The sequence below is a fragment of the Elaeis guineensis genome, chromosome 2 (assembly GCF_000442705.2).
Source record: "Elaeis guineensis isolate ETL-2024a chromosome 2, EG11, whole genome shotgun sequence".
Taxonomy (NCBI): Eukaryota; Viridiplantae; Streptophyta; class Magnoliopsida; order Arecales; family Arecaceae; genus Elaeis; species Elaeis guineensis.
Window position 1 is genome coordinate 98854323 of NC_025994.2, and position 8841 is coordinate 98863163.

The following is an 8841-nucleotide window of genomic DNA, read 5'->3' on the forward strand; positions in this document are numbered from 1 at the left end:
ACAGCTCCGCCCGGACTCCTACGGGAGCCAGGCCCCGCCTTCGACATCAACTGCAGCACAGCTCCGCCCGGACTCCTACAGAGCCGGGCTCCGCTCTCAGTATCAACTGCTGGTAAGCTCCGCCCGAACTCCTACGGGAGCCGGACTTCACCTTTAACTTTGATTGCAGAGGACTCCGTCCGGACTCCTACGGGAGCCGGGCTCCGCCACCGACATCGACTACAGCACAGCTCCGCCCGGACTCCTATAGGAGCCGGGCTCCGCCGCCGACATCGACTACAGCACAGCTCCGCCCGAACTCCTACGGGAGCCGAGCTCCGCCCTCAGTATCAACTGCTGGTCAGCTCCGCCCGGACTCCTACGGGAGCCGGGCTCCGCCTCCGACATCAACTGCAGCACAGCTCCGCCCGGACTCCTACGGGAGCCCGGCTCCGCCTCCGACATCAACTGCAGCACAGCTCCGCCCGGACTCCTACAGGAGCCGGGCTCCGCCGCCGACATCGACTACAGCACAGCTCCGCCCGGACTCCTACGGGAGCCGAGCTCCGCTCTCAGTATCAACTACTGGTCAGCCCGCCCGAACTCCTACGGGAGCCGGGCTCCGCCTCCGACATCAACTGCAGAACAGCTCCGCCCCGGACTCCTACGGGAGCCGGGCTCCGCCTCCACATCACTCGAACAGCTCCGCCGGACTCCTATGGGAGCCGGCTCCGCCTCCGACATCAGCTACAGAACAGCTCCGCCCGGACTCCTACGGGAGCCGGCTCCGCTCCGACATCAACTGCAGACAGCTCAGCCCGGACTCCTACGGGAGCCGGGCTCCGCCCTCAGTGTCAACTGCTGGGAAGTTCCGTCCGGACTCTACAGAAGCCGGACTTCACCTTTAACTTTGTTTGCCAGGGACTCCGCCCGGACTCCTACGGGAGTCGGGCTCCACCCGGACTCCTACGAAGTCAGACTCCACCCACGACCCCAACCGCCAGGAGGACCTCTCCCGAACCTCCACAGAGCCGGGCTCCGACCGCTGTCGAGCTTCAAACAACAGATCCGCACCCCCTGGCAGGCCACCATAACGGCCACGATCCTGCTCCACTCCTTTGGATTCGCGCACCCCTCATCCCGACAGCCGCATAACCATCGCGGCTCTGCTCCACTCCCATGGCAGATTCGCACAGCTCCACTACCCCCTGCGGCCACCATAACGGCCACGAACCTGCTCCACCTCCTGCGACGGATACCGAGCGATTCTCCCATCCGCTGGCAAGTCACTACAACGGACGCTGCTCCACTCCTTGCAACAGATCCACGTGGCGAGCTACGGTGATGGCCACGATTCGCTCCACTACCTCTTGCAATAAATTCTCCCTGACTACGGGCGGCTCACGATCAAACGGTTACAAACGTCGCCATCAATCCGTTACCTCCCCGCCTATAAAAGGGGGACCTAGATACGTTATTCTCTAAGCTCAATTTCTTATCTCAAAACTCTGCTAAATTCTTCGTTCGAGCACTCCATTCTTGTTGAGGCAGAGAACTGACTTGAGCGTCGGAGGGTCTTGCCGGAGCAACCCCACCTCCGGTTTAGACTTCCTTTGCAGGTCCCGGCGGCGACCGCGGCTTTCTAGACTCCAGCTTCTTCGGTGCAAGCAGATTTTGCACCAACAGGATTGGCGCTAGAGGAAGGGCTTGAACCTTCGCAGCACCCTTGTTCTTAAAGGAGTATTCAACGGAGCCGTCTCCGACCGTCTCTCCATCACCCACTCCTAATCTCCCTTCGCGAGATCGACATTCGATGCCTCCGCGCAAGGCATCCACCCGGCGGTCTACGGCCTCCGCGGCCAGATCTCAGGCTCCGGCCTCCCCTCCAGTTTCTCAGCCTCCTCCTCCTCCCCCTCCGGCGGCGCGGTCGGCGCGGAGCAGTTTGACTTGCTGGCGCAGCAGGTCAAAGGCCTCGTCGAAGCCGTACAAGCAATGCAGCAGCAGCAACCACAGGCGTCGGCACATCCGGAGGGGGCATCTCCGGACTGCCAGAACCCGGCGGCGGGGCGGGCCACCTGGGCCAGCCACCCCGTCCTTCCCGAGAGGGCAAATCCGAGGGTAGAGAGCCCTCAATCGGATCACGACTCCACCCCTGGAAGATCCCTGCCCCCGCTCTGCCAAAGGACCCTCGAGACTCGAAGTCGAGAGGATTTCTTAGACCGAAGGCTCCAGGAGATGAACCGGTGGATTGAAGAACTCCGCCACGTGCCCCCGCTTATGGTGAGGATATTTGCACTGACCCTCCCTTCTCCCAAATGATTATGCAGGAACCGATCCCGCCGAACTTCAAGCTTCCCCAATTCGAAAGCTACGACGAAACGTCAGACCCGGTTGATCATCTGGAGGCCTTCCGGACGATGATGCTGCTTCACGGCGCTCATGATGCCATCTTATGCCGGGCTTTCCCGTCCACTTTGAAGGGAGCAGCGAGGAACTGGTACTCGGCTCTGAAGTCGGGTACCATCTTTCCTTCGATCAAATGAGCCACCAATTTGTGGCCCATTTTGTCAGCAGCCGGCGTCTCCGGAAGGGTTCGGAGTCCCTCATCAACATCAAGCAGAGGGAAGGGGAGACCATACGGGCCTACGTCAACCGCTTTAACATCGCGGCGTTGGAGGTCCGGAACTTGGACCAGTCAGTTGCCATGGCCGCCCTGAAAGGTGGCCTTCAGAAGAATGATCTTTTGTACTCTCTGGAGAAGAAGTACCCCAGAGATTTCGCCGATTTACTGGCTCGGGCTGAAGGATATGCCCGAGCGGAAGAAGCCTTCAAAATAAAGGACGAAGAGACAGCGAGGAAGCGTCAAGCGGGAGATTCGAGCAAGCCCGCAGTTGAGAAAAGGCCCAAGGAAGCCCGGCCGCGTTCCCGATCCCCTCCTGGACATAAGCGCGCCCAAACTCCACCCCGGGCATGCAGGCAGAGAAGCCCGGACAGCAGGTTTCGGCGGGGTTCCCCACCAGGGAAATTTCGCAACTACGCCCCCCTCAACGCCTCAAAGGCCCAGGTACTGATGGAGGTCAGGGAGCTACTCCCTAGGCCGGAGAGGATGCGCACACACCCCGGGAAGCGCAACCCCAACAAGTTCTGCCTCTACCACCGCGACCACGGTCATGACACGGAGGAATGCATCCAGCTCCAGGACGAGATCGAGGAGCTCATTTGGCGAGGTCGACTCGACAGATTCATCCACCGCAGGCCTAAGGGCAGAGGAGACCGGCCAAGAGCCCTCCCACCGTCGGAGCCGCAGAAAAGGGAGGAGCAACCCGGGGACCGACCTCCCATCGGGACCATCGACTCCATCACCGGAGGGCCTCAAGGAGGAGTGGGAAAACTGTAAATGTATCACTTACGATTTCACCTTGAATCTACTTTTCTTTCTACCTAACGTGCCTTTCCCGCCTGGCGTGGATGTATTATGACTGGATACGATCCCTCCAAAAACACAGCCATGTCAGGAACAGGAGGAGAACCTCATCCTGACATGAGCAAAGTCAAAGGCCCGGTTCTTTTAGACCGGATAGGGGGAGAGGTCTTACAACGCCCTAATGTGCCCCCACAGCCCTGTTAGGGACAGGAGGAGAACCTCGCCCTAACTTGAGCAAAGTCGAAGGCCCGGTTCTTTTAGACCGGATGGGGGGAGAGGCCTTACAACGTCCTAATGTGCCCCCACAGTCCTGTTAGGGACAGGAGGAGAACCTCGCCCTAACTTGAGCAAAGTCAAAGGCCCGGTTCTTTTAGATCGGATGGGGGAGAGGCCTTACAACGCCCTAATGTGCCCCCACAGCCATGTCAGGAACAGGAGGAGAACCTCGTCCTGACATGAGCGAAGTCGAAGGCCCGATTCTTTTAGACCGGATGGGGGAGAGGCCTTACAGCGCCCTAACGCGCCCCTGCGAGCTAGGCTAGCAGCGAGAGGAGAACCTCACGCCGGCTCGAGCAAAATGGAAGACCTCACCCGGACTCCTACGGGAGCCGGGTTCCGTCGCCAAGGAAGACTTCGCCCGGACTCCTACGGGAGCCGGGTTCCGCCACCAAGGAAGACTTCACCCGGACTCCTACGGGAGCCGGGTTCCGCCACCAAAGAAGACCTCACCCGGACTCCTACGGGAGCCGGGTTCCGCCGCCAAGGAAGACCTCACCCGGACTCCTACGGGAGCCGGATTCCGTCGCCGAGGAAGACCTCACCCGGACTCCTACGGGAGCCGGGTTCCGCCACCAACGAAAACTTCACCCGGACTCCTACGGGAGCCGAGTTTCGCCTATAAGGAAGACCTGGCCTGGACTCCTACGGAAGCCGGGCTCCATCCGCAACCTCTGCAGCGAGGGTTGATGGCGACGAAACTCGGCCGCCCAACAAGACCGGATGAAAGGAAAAAGCCCCCCCCCCGACGACGTCTACGTCAAGCAAGTCAAACGACAAGACAGATTCAGCAGACAACAATGTTAGTGCGGTGCGCGGACAAGATAACGCAAAACACTCTTTTCATTTCATTTCCGATATACGCACTACAGGGCCAGGACGGCCAAGGAAAGAAGGACAAAACGACAAAAAGAAAATAGCTACATGATAAGACAGAAAGACAAAAGAGCTCTAAGGAGGCCCTGTTCCCTCCGACCTGGGGTTATCTACTCCATCCCTCAACCAGGACTGCCTCAGGTTCTCCATTGCTTCTTCTAGTTCTTCCTTCTTCCGCAACGCGTCCTGGAGCGCCCGACGAAGGCGCTGGCTCTCGGCCTCCGCTTCTCGACGCCACTTCCGCAAAACTTCAGACTCCGCCTCCGCGTTCGCGATGACCTTCCGCTCAAGTGCTAGTTGGATTTTCACTTGTTGCAGCTCGGCTGTCTTCTCTCCGAGGGAGATAGAAATCCCTTCAACAGTGCCTCTCAGGGCTTGGAGCTCTTCGGAATCTTAGGCGGAAGTAAGCTGCGCCCTATGAACCAGCTGCCTCTGGAGACGAACGACCTCGTCGGCCGCCGTCCGGAATCTCCCTTTATACTCTTCCACTTGCCGGCGCCGGCTGGCCCGCTGCACGTCGTGACTCATCTCGACGTCCTGAAGCTGCTTCTGGAGGTCGAAGACCTTCTGCGACCACTTCTGTTCATCATCAACCCGGGCCAAGAGCCGGGATGAGTTTCCTTCCATATGGCCGATCTTCCTCTTCGCGGCTGATAGTTCCACCTTAAGGGCGCTGATCCTAGCTTCTTGAGCCCAAATTCGATCGCTGGTGCTCTTCTTGCATTCCTCGAGCTCCTTTGTGAAGTTCGCCTTCCTCCGGCTGTAATCCATGATTGCCTTCACCTGGAGACTCCGGAAGTGGGCGGCCTCAGCGGCGGCTTCAGAATGGCCTTCTCTCGATTTGCGGAGCTCGCCTTCTGACTTCTTCAACTTCTTCGTCAGGTGGAGGACCTCCTTTTTCAACCGCTGGATTGTCAATTTCAGTGGGACCCCCAGGGGCAAGGGAAGTGCTTCAGCAGGGCACTGCCGTTGGAAGGTGCAAGCATTAGAGATCAACTCATTGCAAGAAGAAAAGTAGAAGGAAGGAGGAGGGGAGGGAGAAGCCGTCCACAACAAGAAGTTCGACTTTATTGATTGAATAATTCTGAAGACAAACAAAAAAGGAAATATGGCAACAAAATAAGGGCATAGGATCAGAGGTCTCAGACCTCAGGGGCGGGAGGTGGAGAACTTGGCGCGGGGGGTGCGACTGCGATGGCGGCGGATGAAGGGCCGGCCTCATCTTCAGACTCCTCAAGAAAGCCGAGGTCAAGTTCAGGGAATTTGCTGGCCACCTTCTCTTGGCAGAGCTCGAACCCCTTGGTGAACGCCTCCTGGCCGAACTGGACATTCAGGACCCTCATCTCCGCGGAGGCCTTGAATTCCTCCACCGCAAGGGCCCTGGCCTCCGAGACCAGAACCGGAGTTTGCTCGATCAAATGGGCGACCTCGGCCTCCGCCTTCCTCGCCGACTCCTCCAAGACCCGTCTCTCCTCTTCCCGGGCCCGTCTCTCCTCTTCCCGGGCTTGCCTCTCCTCTTCCCGGGCTTGCCTCTCAGTTTCCAGGGCCTCCTGGAGGGCGGCTACTTCGGCCGTCTTCGCTTGGAGGCAAACTACCTCGGCTTAGTAGCGTTCCTCCGCCTGAAGGAGGTCCCTCCTCATGCGGCTCGCCGCCCCGACATAGGCGAAGAGCTGGTGCCCAATCTGCAAGGACGGACAGAGAATTACGACAAAGGCGGGGTGACTGTGTAAATAAACATCCGCTTACCTCGAGGAAGGACCCCAAAGAGTCCCAAGCCCGCTGCTCAGGGTCGGCGTGGTCGATCCTCTCCACGACGTCGGACAGGATGCTGCCGTCGAGCAGCCGCCTGATCAAGTCCCTATCGTTGAAAGGGTTCTCCAATCCCCCCTCGGAGCAGACGGACTCATCTGCGGTAGATCGGTGGCCACTCGCCCTGCGAGCCACCGATTTCCTCCTCCTCCCCACGGCGGGCGCCTCCGTAGGGCGAACCCCCAGTGCGAGGGCCTCAACCGGCGGGCTCCTCGAGGAAGCCCGGGGGGCCACTGGCTCGGCCTCTGAAGGAATGTCGATGGCCGGAGCTGCCTGGACGGGCGTAGCCAAGCTCGTCTCCTCCGCCCTGACCCTCTTCGTCGATCCGGAGGCCGCCGCGCCCTTTCTCTTCTGGGCTCTCATGCCCCTGACGAGCATCCGCGTTGCTTCGGCGTTCATTGCTAAAAAAAAAAAAAAAAAGGGAGAAGAAAGAAAAAAAAAAGAAAAAGAAGCGACACCGATCAGTCAAGAGTCAAAAAAAAAAAAAAAGAGAAAAAGAAATTGGGAAGAAGTAAAGAGAAGAAGAAGAGGAAGGCAAGAAAAGAAAAGATAAGACAAGTACTCGCTGGATCCTGGGGGCTCAGGCCGATGTTGAAAAGAAGCTGCTCCCTCAAAAGATTAGGAAGAGAAGGAGCGGGATAAGTTAGAAGCTTCTGGGCAGCTCGGAGGTCGTCCTCCCCCAGACCGGGAGCCCGACAGACGGAATCCCTCTGAGAACCCCAAGGGGGCAGGCCCAGCTCCAAGGTCGGGCAGTGGACGAAGAGGTATTTCTCCTTCCAATTGTGAATCGAAGAAGGGGCGCCCTTCAGCAACCCCTTCTTACCGAACTGGGGGGAGAAGTACCACCAGTCCTTCGCCGAAGGATGGCGTTTGAAGGTATAAAAATGCCTAAACAAGGAGAGGGACGGCTGAACCTCGGCTATGTGACAGAGGGAGAGAAACCCTATCAAAAACCTAAAGGAATTCGGGGCCACGGAAGCGAGAGAAATGTCCAAGAAGCGGAAGAAGGCAGCGACGAAGTCAGGAAGCGGAAGCCGAAGTCCGGCACGGAACGCTTCCTGATACAAACAGAAGCGACCGGGAGGGGAGTGCAGGCCCAGTCAGAAGGACCAGGTAGCTCCAGATCATACTCCGGAGGAACCCCATACCGAACCCTTGTTAGAAGGAGTTCATCCGAAGTCGACGAACATGGAATAGCGCCCGGCGCAAAAACCGGGCGAGGCCCAACCCCGAGCGCGGGTTCGTCCGCCGAGTCAGGAACCTGGGGGTTTGAAGCAGAAGAACTCTCAGAACTGTCGGGGGCAGAAGAGCCAGAGGACATTTTGAGTTTCGAAGGGGGGATCTAAAGGACCCTAAAAAGACGGACCGAAAGGGGAATGAGAGGCTAACTCGGTGGGAGGCACGAAAGTACTGATGGGAGAAGAAGCCCCTAGGCGGTGAGAAGAAGGTTGGCACTAACCTATGTTACTCTGAGGGACCTGGGGGACAAGAGACAGGAAGCGCCTACGGCTCGAGAAGACGCTCACTAAGGCAGGGCTCTCGAAGAGGGGACAGGCACCAGCAAGAACTCAGGAATGGAGTAGAAGGCCTAAAGGGGGGAGGACGGGTTTAAATAGACCCTGGGATCCGGCGCCATAATGATCGCGAATCCCCCAGGCCAGTCCGCATCCAACACGTGTCCCACTCCCCCTGGCAGACGGCTAAAAACGGCTGACGGTTGGCAGGATCATAAATGCACCGTACCTAGGCCAGTGTACCTACGGGATTTTCGAAGCATCCCCTCGTACCGCTCCAATTCGAAAAGACTCCGGCACGCGCTTATTTACTGCCAGAATATCTGGAGGCGGCAGTGCGCAGGATTCGAGGGGACGGTTCCGACTGCGTCCATCTCTCTTTCTGTGTACTTCCTTCATTTGAAATTCAAACTCAGAAGTAGGGGGACTGGTGTTGGGTATAAAATACCCACAGCCGGAACTCTTAGTGGAATCGACTACAGAATAGCTCCGCCCGGACTCCTACGGGAGCCGGGCTCCGCCTCCGACATCAGCTACGGAACAGCTCCGCCCGAACTCCTACGGGAGCCGGGCTCCGCCTCCGACATCAGCTACAGAATAGCTCCGCCCGGACTCCTACGGGAGCCGGGCTCCGCCTCCGACATCAGCTACAGAACAGCTCCGCCCGGACTCCTACGGGAGCCGGGCTCCGCCTCCGACATCAGCTACAGAACAGCTCCACCCGGACTCCTACGGGAGCCGGGCTCCGCCTCCGACATCAGCTACAGAACAGCTCCGCCCGGACTCCTACGGGAGCCGGGCTCCGCCCCCGACATCAGCTACAGAACAACTCCACCCGGACTCCTACGGGAGCCGGGCTCCGCCCCCGACATCAGCTACAGAACAGCTCCGCCCGGACTCCTACGGGAGCCGGGCTCTGCCTCCGACATCAGCTACAGAACAGCTCCGCCCGGACTCCTACGG